The sequence below is a fragment of the Hevea brasiliensis genome, chromosome 9 (genome assembly GCF_030052815.1).
Source record: "Hevea brasiliensis isolate MT/VB/25A 57/8 chromosome 9, ASM3005281v1, whole genome shotgun sequence".
NCBI classification, from domain to species: Eukaryota; Viridiplantae; Streptophyta; class Magnoliopsida; order Malpighiales; family Euphorbiaceae; genus Hevea; species Hevea brasiliensis.
Window position 1 is genome coordinate 21,825,341 of NC_079501.1, and position 15,322 is coordinate 21,840,662.

Sequence of the window (15,322 nt, forward strand, 5' to 3'; positions counted from 1 at the left end):
TCCTTCCACTCGGTTTTTGTCTTAATCTGATCGAATTTTGGCCAAGCGCGCCCTTGATTCCACGTTAACATCAGCCCTCAGGCTAACCAGTCCGCTGCCTTATCACTATTTGTCACCCCGTAGTTACCTCAATAAATTTGGCTCCTCACAGGTAAGAGCTCATACTACTGTTTTGTTAAGTGTCTACGTTTATTTTTCGCATTTTCTTTGTTCTTCTTACCTCTGCGATTTTCTTCAAGATTATTTTGTACAAAAAACCCCAAGAAAAATGTTACTGTAAGAGCTCATACTACTGTTTTGTTAAGTGTCTACGTTTACTTTTCGCATTTTCTTTGTTCTTCTTACATCTGCAATTTTCTTCAAGATTATTTTTGCACAAAAGATCCCCAAAGAATGTTACTCTCGAGTTATCTCTTTAGTGATTAGCCCATTATTTTATTGATCTTTGTCATTTCTGAATGCAAGTTTTCTAGCTCCCAGTAGCGTGTAAATGGTTGGGTAAAACGTAGGTAACTGCAAATTAAGGGTCTCTTTTAAGAAAGAGAGAGCCTGAATAACATGTCAGGAAAATAGCCACAATATTAGGCTGACGTAAACGGCAATTCGGCAAAATGTCATAAAGTTGAATAAAACCAAAGTGAACAAAACAGAACAGATCGGATATAAATAGGTACTGGTAAAGTGACCTTAGGGAAGGTCAGCAAAGTTTAACCCAGCTCCTCTTATTTAGTCACAAAATATCAATTAGTTAAAAGAAACCTTCCCCCTAACACCTTTGAACGCCAGAATCCTTGGCGTTAGGTCTCTATAACATCTAGCTGAACTTAAATTCGGGAGATCGGAGAGATCCCTTTCAGGTTCCTGTTAACTTAAAAGAGGTCGGAAGAGAGTTCTTATCCGATTCTTAACTCAAAACTTTAATTAAAAGAGATCGGAAGAGGGTTCTTATCCGATCTCCATTCAAATTTTAACATGTACTTAAAAGAGATCGGAGGAGAGTTCTTATCCGGTCTCAACTCAAAATTTTAATAATTATCTAAAAGAGGTCGGAGGAGGATTCTTATCCGATCTCTAATCAAAATTTTAATAAATATTTAAAAGAGATCGGAGGAGAGTTCTTATCCGGTTCTCACACCAAATCTTAACCTGTACGCGAATAATCCTAAAAACCAAAATGATTCGCGACGTCAACTCACTAAGGTTGTCTCATTTACTTATGTATCTGGGTAATCCGAATTTAGTGAAATATCAAAATTTCCTTTGGACAGAAGGATTAACATTTTCATCCGAGCCCTCTTAACTAATTTATGAAGGATGAGAAATTAAGTCTACTTACCCTTATTAAGGGACGAGGTGGGGTGCCTAACACCTTCCCCACCCGTTTATGGACCCCGAACCTAGAATCTCTGTCTTGAAGTGGTTTCATTTTTATTCTCAAATGGTTTTCTTTAGTTTCCCTCAAAACTAAGGTGGCGACTCCTCACTCTTTCCCACTTCGGTGAGTGATCGTCCGGGCGACCGCAAAATCCCTTGCGACACCAATGAACAGTACCAGAAAATAGTAACAGTGAATAGTGCTAAAATAATTAAAAATGTTTAATTGCCTATAGTATACCTAGACTTATTTATTTAGTTTGGATAAATTGGTATACCGATTAGGGACTACAGATAGCAGTACTGCCTATCGAGAAAATCATAAACTAACAATATATGTCTGGTATGATTGTTCTACAGGCTATATGCCTACTTACTGGCCATTGTGCCTACTTTATTTCTGGCTTTACAAGCCTGACAGTGGGTCTCTTGCCCGACAGCTGGCCTCGTGCCTGACAGATGTATACTGGATAGATATATGGCTATCTAACCAGTATACACCCATGCATCCAGCTTTTATAATTTGTTATAGGTTTCTTGAACACTGATAAAAATTAATTAAGACTTAAAATACAATAAGTAATCATAAAATATCCCGATAATGTTAATTGTTTCCAAAGAGCAATAAAAATGTAAAAGACCCAGAAATTATGAGTTGCAGATATTATTTCAAATGTTAAATTATTGTTATTATAAATTATGCATCACTAAGCGTTATGCTTAGCGCGTTGGTTTTCCATCGCATAGGTACTGGAGATCAGTCCAGCTGAAGAAGAAGATGAGTACAGCGTGAGCTCTAACGGATCTGCCATTGTCCAGAGTCACCTCACTGGTCTTTTGTATTTTAGTAGGGCCCATGTATAGACTAGTATTTTGGTTCATTATGTTTAGTCATGATGTAATTACTAGTTTATGATGTATTTCATTTTGGACTTGAATTAAACTTGAGATTGAAATGAAAACTTGTAATTTATTATCTATGAATTTCCATATGAATGCAATAGGTGATACTTCATTTTGAGATCTCATAAATAATTGTTAATGATATGATAAAAGAGAATATGATATGAAAATATGTGAGATGACTATGAATATGTTAACAGGTGATAATGGAACCCGCCAGATGTTAATAAAACAGAGGAGGATCTGTCCGGGTCTCCACAGAAATAAGATATATAAAAAAAAAATTCTACACATAAATTACCTGATTTAAATGACATTAAAATTTATAATAGACATGACAAGACAAGATAGGGTGCTCCAGCACCAAATGTGGCACTTATCGCTCGGCTACACTGTAGACAGGTGAGAGGCATCACAAGATGCTTGTTGTGCAATCTGATTTTCCAACATTCTGTTATGTGTTTGCTTCTGTTCTAGCCTTGCTTTCATCTCTCTCATCTCTTCATCATGCTTAGTTTGGTTAGCAAGAATCTGTTGTAATAAAGCTTCTGTGGTGGAACTTTGCTCTTGCTGTTTTGGTGGAGGATTCATGTTTCTCTGCTGAAAATTAGGCAATGGTTGCCTATTTTGCTGATATGGAATTTCTTGTTGCTGTTGTGGTTGAAGATTCTGATTTGGGACTTGATTATGCTGATTTCCCCATGAAAAGTTGGGATGATTCCTCCAAGCTGGATTATAAGTTTGAGAGTAAGAATTCCCCATTTGTTTGTTTCCATAATTACCAACATATGCAGCTTGCTCTCCATACTCTACTCCACAGCTGATAGTTCCTTCTGCATAAGCAACTTGTTGTGAACTTCCAGATGATGATGATGAACTAACCAACATACTTAAATCTTCCATCTTCTTAGCCAAAACAGTTGTAAGTGCATCAAACTTTGCATTAATCATGTTGAATGGATCAAGGTCATACATTCCCGCAGCTTGCCTCTTTTGAGTTGGAGCTGGTTCTCTTAGACTACTCCAAAGATGAGTATTCTTTGCAATTTTCTCCAATAGCTCATAAGCTTCATCTTCATACTTCATAATAAATTCTCTTCCTGTTTGAGCATCAATAATCCCTCTAATTGCAGGAGTAACATTGGTGTAAAAATTCTGATTTATCATCCATTTTGGAATGGCATGATGTGGGCATTGTCTCTCTAATTCCTTCCATCTCATCCATGATTCATAGAGAGTTTCATCTTCTCTTGGTCTGAAAGCTGTCATTTGATTCCTCAATTTTTGAGTTTTTCCAGGTGGAAAATATTGGGCAAGAAATGCATCAATGAGTTGCTCCCAATTTGTAATGGAGTTGTGAGGTAAAGAATCAAGCCAATCCAATGCTCTATCCTTTAAAGAGAATGGAAATAGCTTCAATCTTGCTGCATCATCAGATACTCCAGGTTGTTTTTGCATATCACAAATCATAGCAAACTTTTTTAGATGTGTGTGTGGATTTTCGAAAGGATGTCCACCAAATTGAGAATTTTGAATCATTTGTAGAACCCCAAAATCTATCTTGTAGCTATTTGCATCAATTCTTGGTCTTGCTATACTCTCTCTCAAGTCATCAAAATGAGGAAATGCATGATCCATCATACTTCCCCTAGGCACATTAGCATTTACAACTTCTTCACCTTGGGCTGCATTTTCATTGTTTCGATCATTTCCAGCATTACCACCACCAATTCTAATTCTTTCATCAGCCATTTCTGCTTCAATTTCAGTTGCTCTCAAGGCTTCTTTCCTTTTTCTGGTTTCTTTCTTGTTGGCTCTACAAAATTTCTCAATTTCAGGATTAAACAATAAGGATGTGTCACTTGTGCTTCTAGCTCTTCTCATAAAAGATTAAGAGTACCTAAAAAGAACAAACAAACACAAAAAATGAAAAGATAACAAAAGTAAAAAAAAAACTATAAACAACTAAAATAATCAAGAATTCAATCTTAAACAAACAACTCCCCGACAACGGCGCCAAAAACTTGATGTGGCCCAACCGCAAGTGCACGGGTCATACAAGTAATATAGAAAAGATATCATTCCCACGAGGAGTTGTGTTGATGATCAAATTTTGATATAAAAATTGACTAATTTGAACTATTTTTGAAATTAAAGCAATAAATTGATAGATATTAAAATGTGAAATTTATATATGCAAAATTAATAATCTAATCAACAATGTAAAGATTCAACTAAATTTGCGGCGAATTGAAATAAGCAAATTGAAATATGGCTAGATTTAAAATGGCAAGCAATTAAATTCAATTAGAAATTAACAATGATAAAAGGGTGATTCTGGAGTTTGGGAATTCATATTCAAGCTATTTTGGGATTTTTAAATTGGTTATCCAATCTTATGGAATTTATGGGTTTTAAGGATATTAATTCTTAAATCTTTTGAATACTCTTTCGAGTGGGACAAAGAGTGTCTTAATCAATCTAATCCTACTTTCGTGGAGTTAAAATTAATCAAGACCCATTAAGTTCCTTAATTAATCTGTAAATCCTCTTAATCCTTAGTCTATTTCTAGATCTAAGTTAATTAAGTTCAGTTTCTTGATTATTTATCACAAGGTTTTCTCATTTCGGTGCTTCAACCATGGATTAAGAACAATACTTAATGGGATCCTACACTAAGCATGCCATTGAGCACACAAGAAATGAATAAAACTCATTAAAACCACAAAATATGGATTACCCAATCAAAATTCACAAAATATCTCAAATATTACATCCCAACTTCAGAATCTAATGAAAACTACTCACTATCCATAATATTTACAAGAAATTCTGAGTTAATATGGAAATAAAACTTGAGTCTATGCTAAGAACTAAGAAACCCAATACAAGAAAGGTAGGAAATAGGGAAGAAAGGAAGGAAACTCCAAATCTGGTTTAGAAATGGAGAGGTAACGTTTTTGCTTTGTTTTCTGACTCTTCCCCTGCTGCTGCCCTTTTGTCTCCTCCTCCCCCTTCTAAAATGAGATAAGAACATATTTATATATTTTTTTCTGACAAGTAGCCATAAAATAGTGTGTTTGAGGTGTAGTTTACATGAGGGAATCTTCTGCCAGCTCATTATGAAGACTCTATGAAACTGCATAAGTGGACTGCATAAGTTATGCAGGCCCTTATGCAGTTTTCGACAGGTTTTGGACCCTCTGTGTGAAGCTGCATAAGCAAGGAGTAAGTCTGCATAAGTCATGCAGTGACTTATGCAGATTTCGGCAGAAATGAAAAATTGCTTCTTCTCCTTGTGCAGAACTGCACAGCTTATGTGGCAAGTTATGCACAATTCGTCCACTGCATTCTTCAACTTTCAAGCTTTATTTTTGACATTTTTGGCTATAGGAATCACTCATCACTGGCATAATTTCTTTTTAGCCCCTCAAAAACACCATTTTTCCTACAAAACAAAGTAAAATTATAAATTAATTAAAAAATTGACAATCATGAAAAACTATCTAAATAACTAATAAAATTAGCTAAAAGTGACTAACAAATAAATAAAATGACCATAAAATTAAACCTAAATGACTATGCAAAATGCATATATCAGTTATATGTGATGAGTATGGATTTCATGGTAGGATTGTATTAGTTTTAGATAGTTATAGAAATTGTATTTATAATCAATATCTAAACTCTCTGAGTCAAACGCTTATTCCTATTCAAATATTTTTCCCAAGTTGCAGGAGGAGTGAGTTTATTTCTTCCAATCTAACCTGCATTTTTCCTTTGCAGGTTGTGCTTCTTAGTTTAATAGTTCTTGTATCTATCTATTTATTTATTTACTTATTTATTTTTTTAATAACTAGAATTATACTGTGACTTTGGGTTATGTATTTATGGTATTAATTGATAAAAAATTTTTATGATATTAAATAGTTTGTATATGATGGTATCAGGGTTGAGTTGGGCTCCTCTAATTTTGTTATCTAATGGTTGGGTTGTCCCAAATAAAAATATAATATTTTATTTTATTTTATTTGTATGTTGGGCCTAAATTTTGACCCTGGTTATGAGTTTAGGAATAATAAGATTTACTATGAGCCTCAGGGGCTTTATACTGGTCCAGGTTCTAGTGCTGATCCGGCTCAGAAATCGGATCATAACATCAATCATGCCTTCCTTTGCTGCACTCAATTTGTCGGAGGGAGGAGAGACCTATCGATGCAATGCTAGGTGAGTAGGTGGTCTTCATTGGAGAAGATGGAGAATGGGGAAGAGGGAGGTTGGCCTGGCTGGGAAGAGAGATTGATATAAAGTTTTTTTTAAATAGAAATTATTTTTGAAATTTAAAAATATAAATTTAATATTTTATTATTAAAAATAAAAAATTAATATTTTATTTTTTTAAAAAAATTTGGCTAATTTATTAGAAAATTCTAACTTAATTTAAGAAAAAAAAAAAGTTGATTTTACACTTACAGTGAAGTAGAAGGGCTTATTTAGACATTTTTCCATTTAAAAGTCATAAAATGTTGGGCATAGATATTTTTTATGAGTCTTATATATATACACACTCCCTCCTCTCCTCCGTTATTGCGGATGATAACAATATGTAATCCTGCAGGAAAAGAAAATACCATTCATATAATCAGGAAAATGTATACTTTTAACAAATGGGCACGCTACTCATGAATGGTTTACTTGGTTCGGGTCGGGTCTCAAGCCCACCCCTCAAGTTATAGACCTTCTTATAAGCGATCGAATGTACTCATCTTCTCATGAATGACAATTTCATCATTTTCTTGTAAAAAAAAAAAAGAAGGGCACACTACATTTTACAGCATTACACATCCCACTGAATCACAAATTACATCCTCTAGGGCATCAAATAAGGACTCATTTCAAATTCATCTTCCCTATGGATTCATTATTTCTGAAAATATTGTATCTGATTTCACTTTATCGCTATCAATGTTGCTGGAACTCCTTTCACCTGTACTAAGAGTGCTCCTTGAATATGACATTGGTCCACCTGAAGATGTAAATTGCTCATCATCATCAGTGGTAATCACTTGAATAGATGAGACTTTCTGGCTCGTACTGACATCATCTCTGGCATCGACATTTTTCTCAGCAGTTTCTTGAAGCTGCAAGGCAAATTCAAGACTCCATGCCACATAGCCCATTGTTGGCCGTTCAAAAGCTGTGTCACGCACACAACTATCAGCAATCTCCCCGAACTTGCTTAAAGAGACCAGTGTGATATCAACCTTCAACTGTGGGTCAACAATCTGATCAAGGGCTCCTCTCTGATAATATTTTCGTGCCCACTCAACGAAAATCACTTCTTCTTTTGGTAGGTTTGAAATCACCGGTAGCCGGGCGCATAAAACCTCAAACAAGGCCACCCCAAATGAGTACACATCTGATTTCTCAGAGAGCTGTTGCCTGCGATAGTATTCAGGGTCAAGATACCCAAAACTACCCCTAACAACTGTACTGACATGTGTTTGGTCTTCACCAGCGGGACCTGTTTTTGACAAGCCAAAATCTGAGACCTTGGCCACTCAATTCCTATCTAAGAGTATGTTCGACGACTTCACGTCTCGCTGGATAACGCTTTGGTTTGAGCCCGTGTTAAGATAATGTAATCCTCTTGCCGCACCAATAAATATTTCTAATCTTTGCTTCCATGGGAGGGGAGGGCTCATTGTTTTGTACAGATGATCTTGAAGGGTACCATGTGGCATGTACTCATAAACAAGGATCATCTCACCTTCATCGTCCCAGTATCCAATCAAAGACACAAGATGAACATGGCGGAGCTTCGACAACATCTGAATCTCTGTGTGGAACTCGCGGATCCCCTGTTTGAATGATGAAGCTAGCCGTTTGATCGCAGCTGGTATGGATCCACTCTCAACGTAGCCTTTGTACACAGTACCAAATCTCCCTGTACCAATAATATTTTGATCGTCAAAATTTCTTGTAGATGCTCTTATCTCATCGATCATAAATTTACGACAAAGATCATTTGGCAGTGATAAATCAATTGCCGCAGAGCTAGATGCGTAAGAGAACGGAAGAATGGAACACTTGTCCTTGCTAGTGTCCTCTGCTTTTGCTTTGCGTCGGTAGACACAAAAAAAGGAAAATAAGACTAAAGTGACAGCAGATGCAAAACCTATCACAGCCCCGATGATAAGTATAATTTGAGATGACCCTTCGCTCTTCGTCCTCCTCCCTGGGCTTGGGTGCTGTTCTGGTGGTGCAGGTACTTCTGGGTTTGGTCCAGCGAGATTACCATCTGATTTGCTCAGCTTGAATATCTCTAAAACGTTCAAAATAGCATCAGCATATTTAGGATTTGAATGGGTATTAGGGTGTAGAGCGAGCCATAAATCCTGGTTGCTGGGGCTTTCTTCTGGGACTTCAATGACGTAGTCTTTGTGTGCTGGAATATCCCTTCCTCCACTCCAGAAGATAATTCCGCTTCAGCTTGGGCTGTCATATTATTGATGAATATGGAAAACAGACGTTGATTTATATCTGTAACACTTTCTTCAGTCTCACAAAAACGGAGTCTTACAAGGTAACTGAACCCAGAATCAACAGGGAAGCGCCAAGTAAGGTTGTAATTTAGATTCATATGAGGTTCTTTACCCATTGAACGTTTAGTAATGTAAACAGTATCTGGTGCAGGGTATTGTTGGTGTATTTTATCGTCACATCATCACGCCACTTATGAATAAGGCCTGGGGCTCCAAAGATATATTTGGAATCATCAAGCCATGTTCGAAACACCCCTGTATCTTTTACGTTGAGAACAAGTTGACCGCCAATTCATTAAGCCGGTAAACAGTTTCTAGAGAGGTGGAGTTATCGAAGTAAAAGAAAGTGCTTGAATCGGAGTTTACAAGGGTATAAGGATTATCCATATCTTTTGTGTACAGGTAATTTGGTATGCAAACAATTTCTAGGCCATTAATGAAGGCAAAAGAGCTTGGAGCCGGAGTAAATGTCAATTGTAGCTCTTGGTTGTCCCACACAGTGACTGTGAACTCCTTGAGACGTAGGGAACTGGTTGAATTTTAGCGGAAACAGCTAGATATGCACTAAAGTTGCTAAGAAGAGTGTAATTATTTGCAGTGACAGTGAAGAAGGACGCGGATGTGCTGAGACCCGAGTATGTATCTGGATAGAAGTAGAGACGGACAAATTTTGGACCGGGCAAGACAGGGAAAGTGGGGGAATTTACCGTACAAGAGTAAGTTAGAAATAAAAATTATTAAAAAAAGATGTGATATGAAAAATTTATGGGAATAGGGTTAGAAAAAGTCAAAAGCCTAAAACCGCAAATATCAGTAGCGTTTTAATATCCAAAACGCTATTAATAATAGCGTTTTATGTCAAATTAAAAAAAAATAAAAAAAAAAAGCTGGACGCTACTATAAGTAGCGTCCAGCTTTTGTTTTTATTTTTTTAATATTTTAAATAAAATAATTAATATAATAATTAATATTTTATTAAATTTTAAATTAAAAATAATATTTATAATAAAAATATTATAATATATATTATTAAATATTATAATTTTATTTATTAAAATAATATTTATATTTTATTTAAAATATAAAATAAAATAATTAAAAATTAAAAGAAAAATTGGACACTACTTACAGTAGCGTCCAATTTTTCTTAAAATTTTTATATATTTTTTTATTTTTTATGTTATTAAATTTTAATTTAATTTTAAATCAAAAAATAATATTTATAATAAAAATATTATAATATATATTATTAAATATTATAATTTTATTTATTAAAATAATATTTATATTTTATTTAAAATATAAAATAAAATAATTAAAAATTTAAATAAAAATTGGACGCTACTTGTAATAGCGTCCAATTTTTCTTAAATTTTTTAATTATTTTTTTTTATTTTATTAAATTTTATTTTAATTTTAAATTAAAAAATAATATTTATAATAAAAATATTATAATAAATATTATTAAATATTATAATTTTATTTATTAAAAAAATATTTATATTTTATTTAAAATATAAAATAAAATAATTAAAAATTTAAAGAAAAATTGGAAGTAGCGTCCAATTTTTCTTAAACTTTTTAATTATTTTTTTTTATTTTTTATTTTATTAAATTTTAATTTAATTTTAAATTAAAAAATAATATTTATAATAAAAATATTATAATTTTATTTATTAAAATAATATTTATATTTTATTTAAAATATAAAATAAAATAATTAAACATTAAAAGAAAAATTGGACGCTACTATAAGTAGCGTACAATTTTTCTTAAACTTTTTAATTATTTTTTTTTATTTTATTAAATTTTAATTTAATTTTAAATTAAAAAATAATATTTATAATAAAAATATTATAATAAATATTATTAAATATTATAATTTTATTTATTAAAATAATATTTATATTTTATTTAAAATATAAAATAAAATAATTAAAAATTTAAAGAAAAATTAGACGCTACTGTCCAATTTTTCTTAAACTTTTTATTTATTTATTTTTTATTTTTTATTTTATTAAATTTTAATTTAATTTTAAATTAAAAAATAATACTTATAATAAAAATATATTATAATATTTTTATTATAAGTATTATTTTTTAATTTAAAATTAAATTAAAATTTAATAAAATAAAAAATAAAAATAAATAAATAAAAAGTTTAAAAAAAATAAATAGCGTCCAATTTTTTTTTTAATTTTTAATTGTTTTATTTTATTTTTTAAATAAAATATAAATATTATTTTAATAAATAAAATTATAATATTTAATAATATATATTATAATATTTTTATTATAAATATTATTTTTTAATTTAAAATTAAATTAAAATTTAATAAAATAATAAAAAAAATAATTAAAAAGTTAAGTAGCGTCCAATTTTTCTTTAAATTTTTAATTATTTTATTTTATATTTTAAATTAAATATAAATATTTTTTTAATAAATAAAATTATAATATTTAATAATATATATTATAATATTTTTATTATAAAATATTATTTTTTAATTTAAAATTAAATTAAAATTTAATAACATAAAAAATATAAAAATATATAAAAATTTTAAAAAAAATTGGACGCTACTCTAAGTAGCGTCCAATTTTTTTTTTAATTTTTAATTATTTTATTTTATATTTTAAATAAAATATAAATGTTATTTTAATAAAAAAAATTATAATATTTATTAATATATATTATAATATTTTTTATTATAAATATTATTTTTTAATTTAAAATTAAATTAAAATTTAATAAAATATTAATTATTTTATTTAAAATATTAAAAAAATAAAAACAAAAGCTGGATGCTACTTATAGTAGCGTCCAGCTTTTTTTTTTATTTTTTTTAGTTTGGCACAAAACGCTATTATTAATAGCGTTTTGGATATTAAAATATTATTGATATTAGCGTTTTTAGGCTTTTGACTTTTTCTCATCCTGTTCTCGTAAACTTTTCAGACCGCACCCTTTTTTAATAATTTTCATTTCTAACTTATCCTTGTACAGTAAATTCCCCGGGAAAGTGCAGGTGAGTTCGGAGTAAATTATTCGGGCTGTCATATAAGGTACACGGTCAACAGAGTGGCCTTGTTGAGAGGCTTCAGACGGTGGCGATGTTTGAGACTTGAAGGGGCAGAACTTAGACTTGGCATCACCATTCCAACGCCTTCCATCCTGTGACGCATCATCAGATGATGCACCACAGTTGACGAGTATCAACTCAGTGGGAGTGTAAGGCGGCCGGTTTTGTGCTGCGGTGGAGACGAAGATGAAATCGAGGAAAGGAAGCAGGCGGAGAAGGAGGCCGATCATAGTGCTGTTCCGATTGGCAATTAGAAGTTAGAAAAATGCTCGTGAGTATGAGCTGTGGAGCTTTTTGATAGTAGGCTGATTCCTATCTACCCTTACGTGAATACATCCGGTTAATTAGTAATTGTTATTTTAATTAAAATTATATTAAAATATATATATATATATATATATATATATATATAATATAATATTTTTTTATTAATTGAATGTTTGACATATAAGGAAGAAATTTCCTGATCAATGTTCTCCCCTAAGTTCATGTTCCATTGTTCATGGAAAATTCTTACGTTAGACGAAGAAAAGATTAAGCTCCATTGACAGTATTACCCAGAATTAATTGATTGGGTATTAGGTTGTTTCAATATTTATACTTAATTAATAAATAATTGACACTTATTTTTGAAAATTTTAACTTATTTGCTATGAATAATCATGGAATTTAATTTTTAATTTTTTCATATATTTAAATAATTATAGATAAATATAAATAATATAAAGTTATTTACTGAATTTAAATAAAATGGAAACTTCTCTTTAATATAATAAATTATCCTAAACTCCTAATTATATTTTTCTAGGATGCTTTGTACGGATAGGCATACCAAGGCTGCAACGTGTTTACAGGGAAGGTACTGGCTTTTTCCCTGTTTTGTCTTTGGGCAAAATAAAAGAAAGAGAATTTATATTCACCGATTTATAACAAACCTTTTAATTTTAGCTTAATGATAAAACATTTCAAATGTGTCCCATCTATATAATTAATAAATAATCGATGGTTTTGGTTTAAGATAATTCAAAATGGGACAGTTTAAAATGATTTGAAAAAAAATAATAATTTAAAATTAAGTTATGTTTATAAAAATAATTTAAAAATTAAAATTGTACATAATTTTTTTAAAATCTTTTAATTGAAATAAATAAAAAAATGATATAAATCTTAAAAAGAAAGGGTTTTAACTTAAATTTTAAAAAAGTAAAGAAATAAAAAGAAATAAAATTAATTTTTCTTTAAAAAAATGAAATTAGTTTTTCCTATTAAAATTAACTTTAAATTTTTAATGTTGACTGTAGGCAGACTGATTGGGCCATTGAGCCTGTGCGCTTGGCACGCCTGGTAGGCTGTGGACTGAATTTTGGTTTTCCTCAAACTGTCGGTTAGGAACTACGGCTTGATTTAATTTGGAATCAATGGTTCATGGTCCCCTTAAAAAAATATGAAGATGAATCAAATTGCGGAAGTATAATTTTGGCCTGATTTAAAACCGATTCCGAACTAATTTTGGTCGAAGCTGAGCCGTTGCCACCCTAGAATGGGATTGGTGTTTTTTTTGTTTTTTAAATATTTATTTATTTATTTAGAATAGACGAAATTGGATTTGGATTGTTTCAATTGATCAACCCTGGAGTGCTACTTCCAACTTGGTTTATTTAATGGTTTGAGTACCTTTCGCAAAGAAAGAAGGCCGAAGCCCTTTTTGCACGTTTAGAATTTAATTTTTTACAGTTGTAATTTTATATTTTTTTAGGTAAATGACAAAAAGGAAGAAATCAAAGTGTCAAGCCATAATTAAACTTAACAAACTGATAATTTTTTATTGAAAGATTCCTTCCAAATTGTCTGTTAAAAAATATCTTCTTAATTTAAATTCCCATTGATTGATTTGAATTATTTAAAAAGATTGAAGTTTAATTGATGAAAATTCATTTTAATCAGCTGCCAGAGTAAAGGATTTAAATAATTTGATCAATATATTTTTTAATATTTAATTGTAAAATTATAATATTACTAATAATAATTACTCAAATTTTAAATTTAAAGATTTAATTAAACTAATAATAATCGCTCTTAAATTCACATGAGTTCATTATAATTTAATTAATAATTAAGAAAAAAAAAGTTAATACCTGACTGTTTAGCTAATCCGTAAATTAGTTGAGCAGGACACTTGTCATTCTTTCATTTGTATAGGTTGTTTACTTCGTAATCACTTTTTTTCTCTTGTGTGTATAACACATAGCCTTGTACATATCCTTTTCTTGATGAGAAATAAAAAAGTTTGTTTCAATCCAATTAACATGGTATCAGAGTAGTGTCTCAAGTTCGAAGAGTGGTTATTTTCTTGTTACAGAGTTTTCTTTCTTTTTTCTTCTTCCTTGAATATTTTACTCTGTTCATCAATGGCCAACATAGAGCATGGTGATTATACTGGATCCACTGAATTTGGATCATCAACAAACGCAGTTGACATCAATCACTCTCTCTACATTTTACCATCTAATTCTCCTAGTGCCAAATTGGTGTCATACATACTAGAAGGCCAATCAAATTTCGATTCCTGGAAGCAATCGATGACAGTAGCATTGGAAGTGAAGAAAAAGTTCTCGCTTGTAGATGTGTAATATCTTAAATTTTTAAATAATTATTTTATGTGAAAATTATAATATTTTAATGTATTAAATATTATTAATTTGAATTTTTTCAGTTTTCAAAATCGGGTTTTTGATTTTTTGAGATAATTAATCTATTGATTTTTAAAAATTAATCTAAAGACGACGTAGCAAGTTTAAAAATATAGTTAGACTCCATAAATTTTTATGAGTTTTCTGTAATTTTTCTAGAATTTTTAGGCCTCATTTTGAGTCCTAATGCAGAGTAAAATCAAATTTCGAGTAACTTGAATCGAACCGGTTGAATTGAACCGGATTGAATTGAACCGGATTGAATTGGACAGGTCTCCCTCCCATTATTCTTTTCTTTTGTCTCTCCTCCCTACCCCACCACTGGCCGACCACCTTCCCTTGCTCCCCTCCAATTGGTCGAAAATTGCACCCAAAGGCACTCTTTCAAGTTGTGCAATGCTTCACATTTCCGGCCTGATTCCGAACGATCCGACTACCTATTGGACCAGGTTTAGTCCCTTTTGTGTCCTACTCTTCGAGACCTTTCTGTAGACACTCATTTCACCCATTTTCATCAGACGATTTGTGCTAATCAAACCTATAAAGTTTTAGCCTATTTCGATTTTTAGACTAGATTTCTCTCAAACCGTAAACTTCACGGAGATTTTGAGACCACCAACACACTCCACTCAGTGAGAGCTTCACAATGACATAAATTTCAAATTTTTCTGATATTAAAATTTCGATAGATCCCATGAGTTTTGCAATATTTTTTTAGATATTTAAT

General features: G+C 31.1%; 1 non-coding gene and 1 pseudogene across 1 annotated transcript; one reads left to right on the forward strand and one right to left on the reverse strand.

Moving 5' to 3' along the window:
* The first annotated feature begins 3,454 nt into the window (after positions 1–3,454).
* On the forward strand, positions 3,455–3,561 carry LOC131183486 (small nucleolar RNA R71). The gene has a single exon (XR_009151541.1). It is a non-coding gene; the product is annotated as a small nucleolar RNA R71 (small nucleolar RNA).
* Positions 3,562–7,178: 3,617 nt separating this feature from the next.
* Positions 7,179–12,143, reverse strand: LOC110672399 (receptor-like protein kinase FERONIA; annotated as a pseudogene).
* Between the last annotated feature and the right edge of the window lie 3,179 nt (positions 12,144–15,322).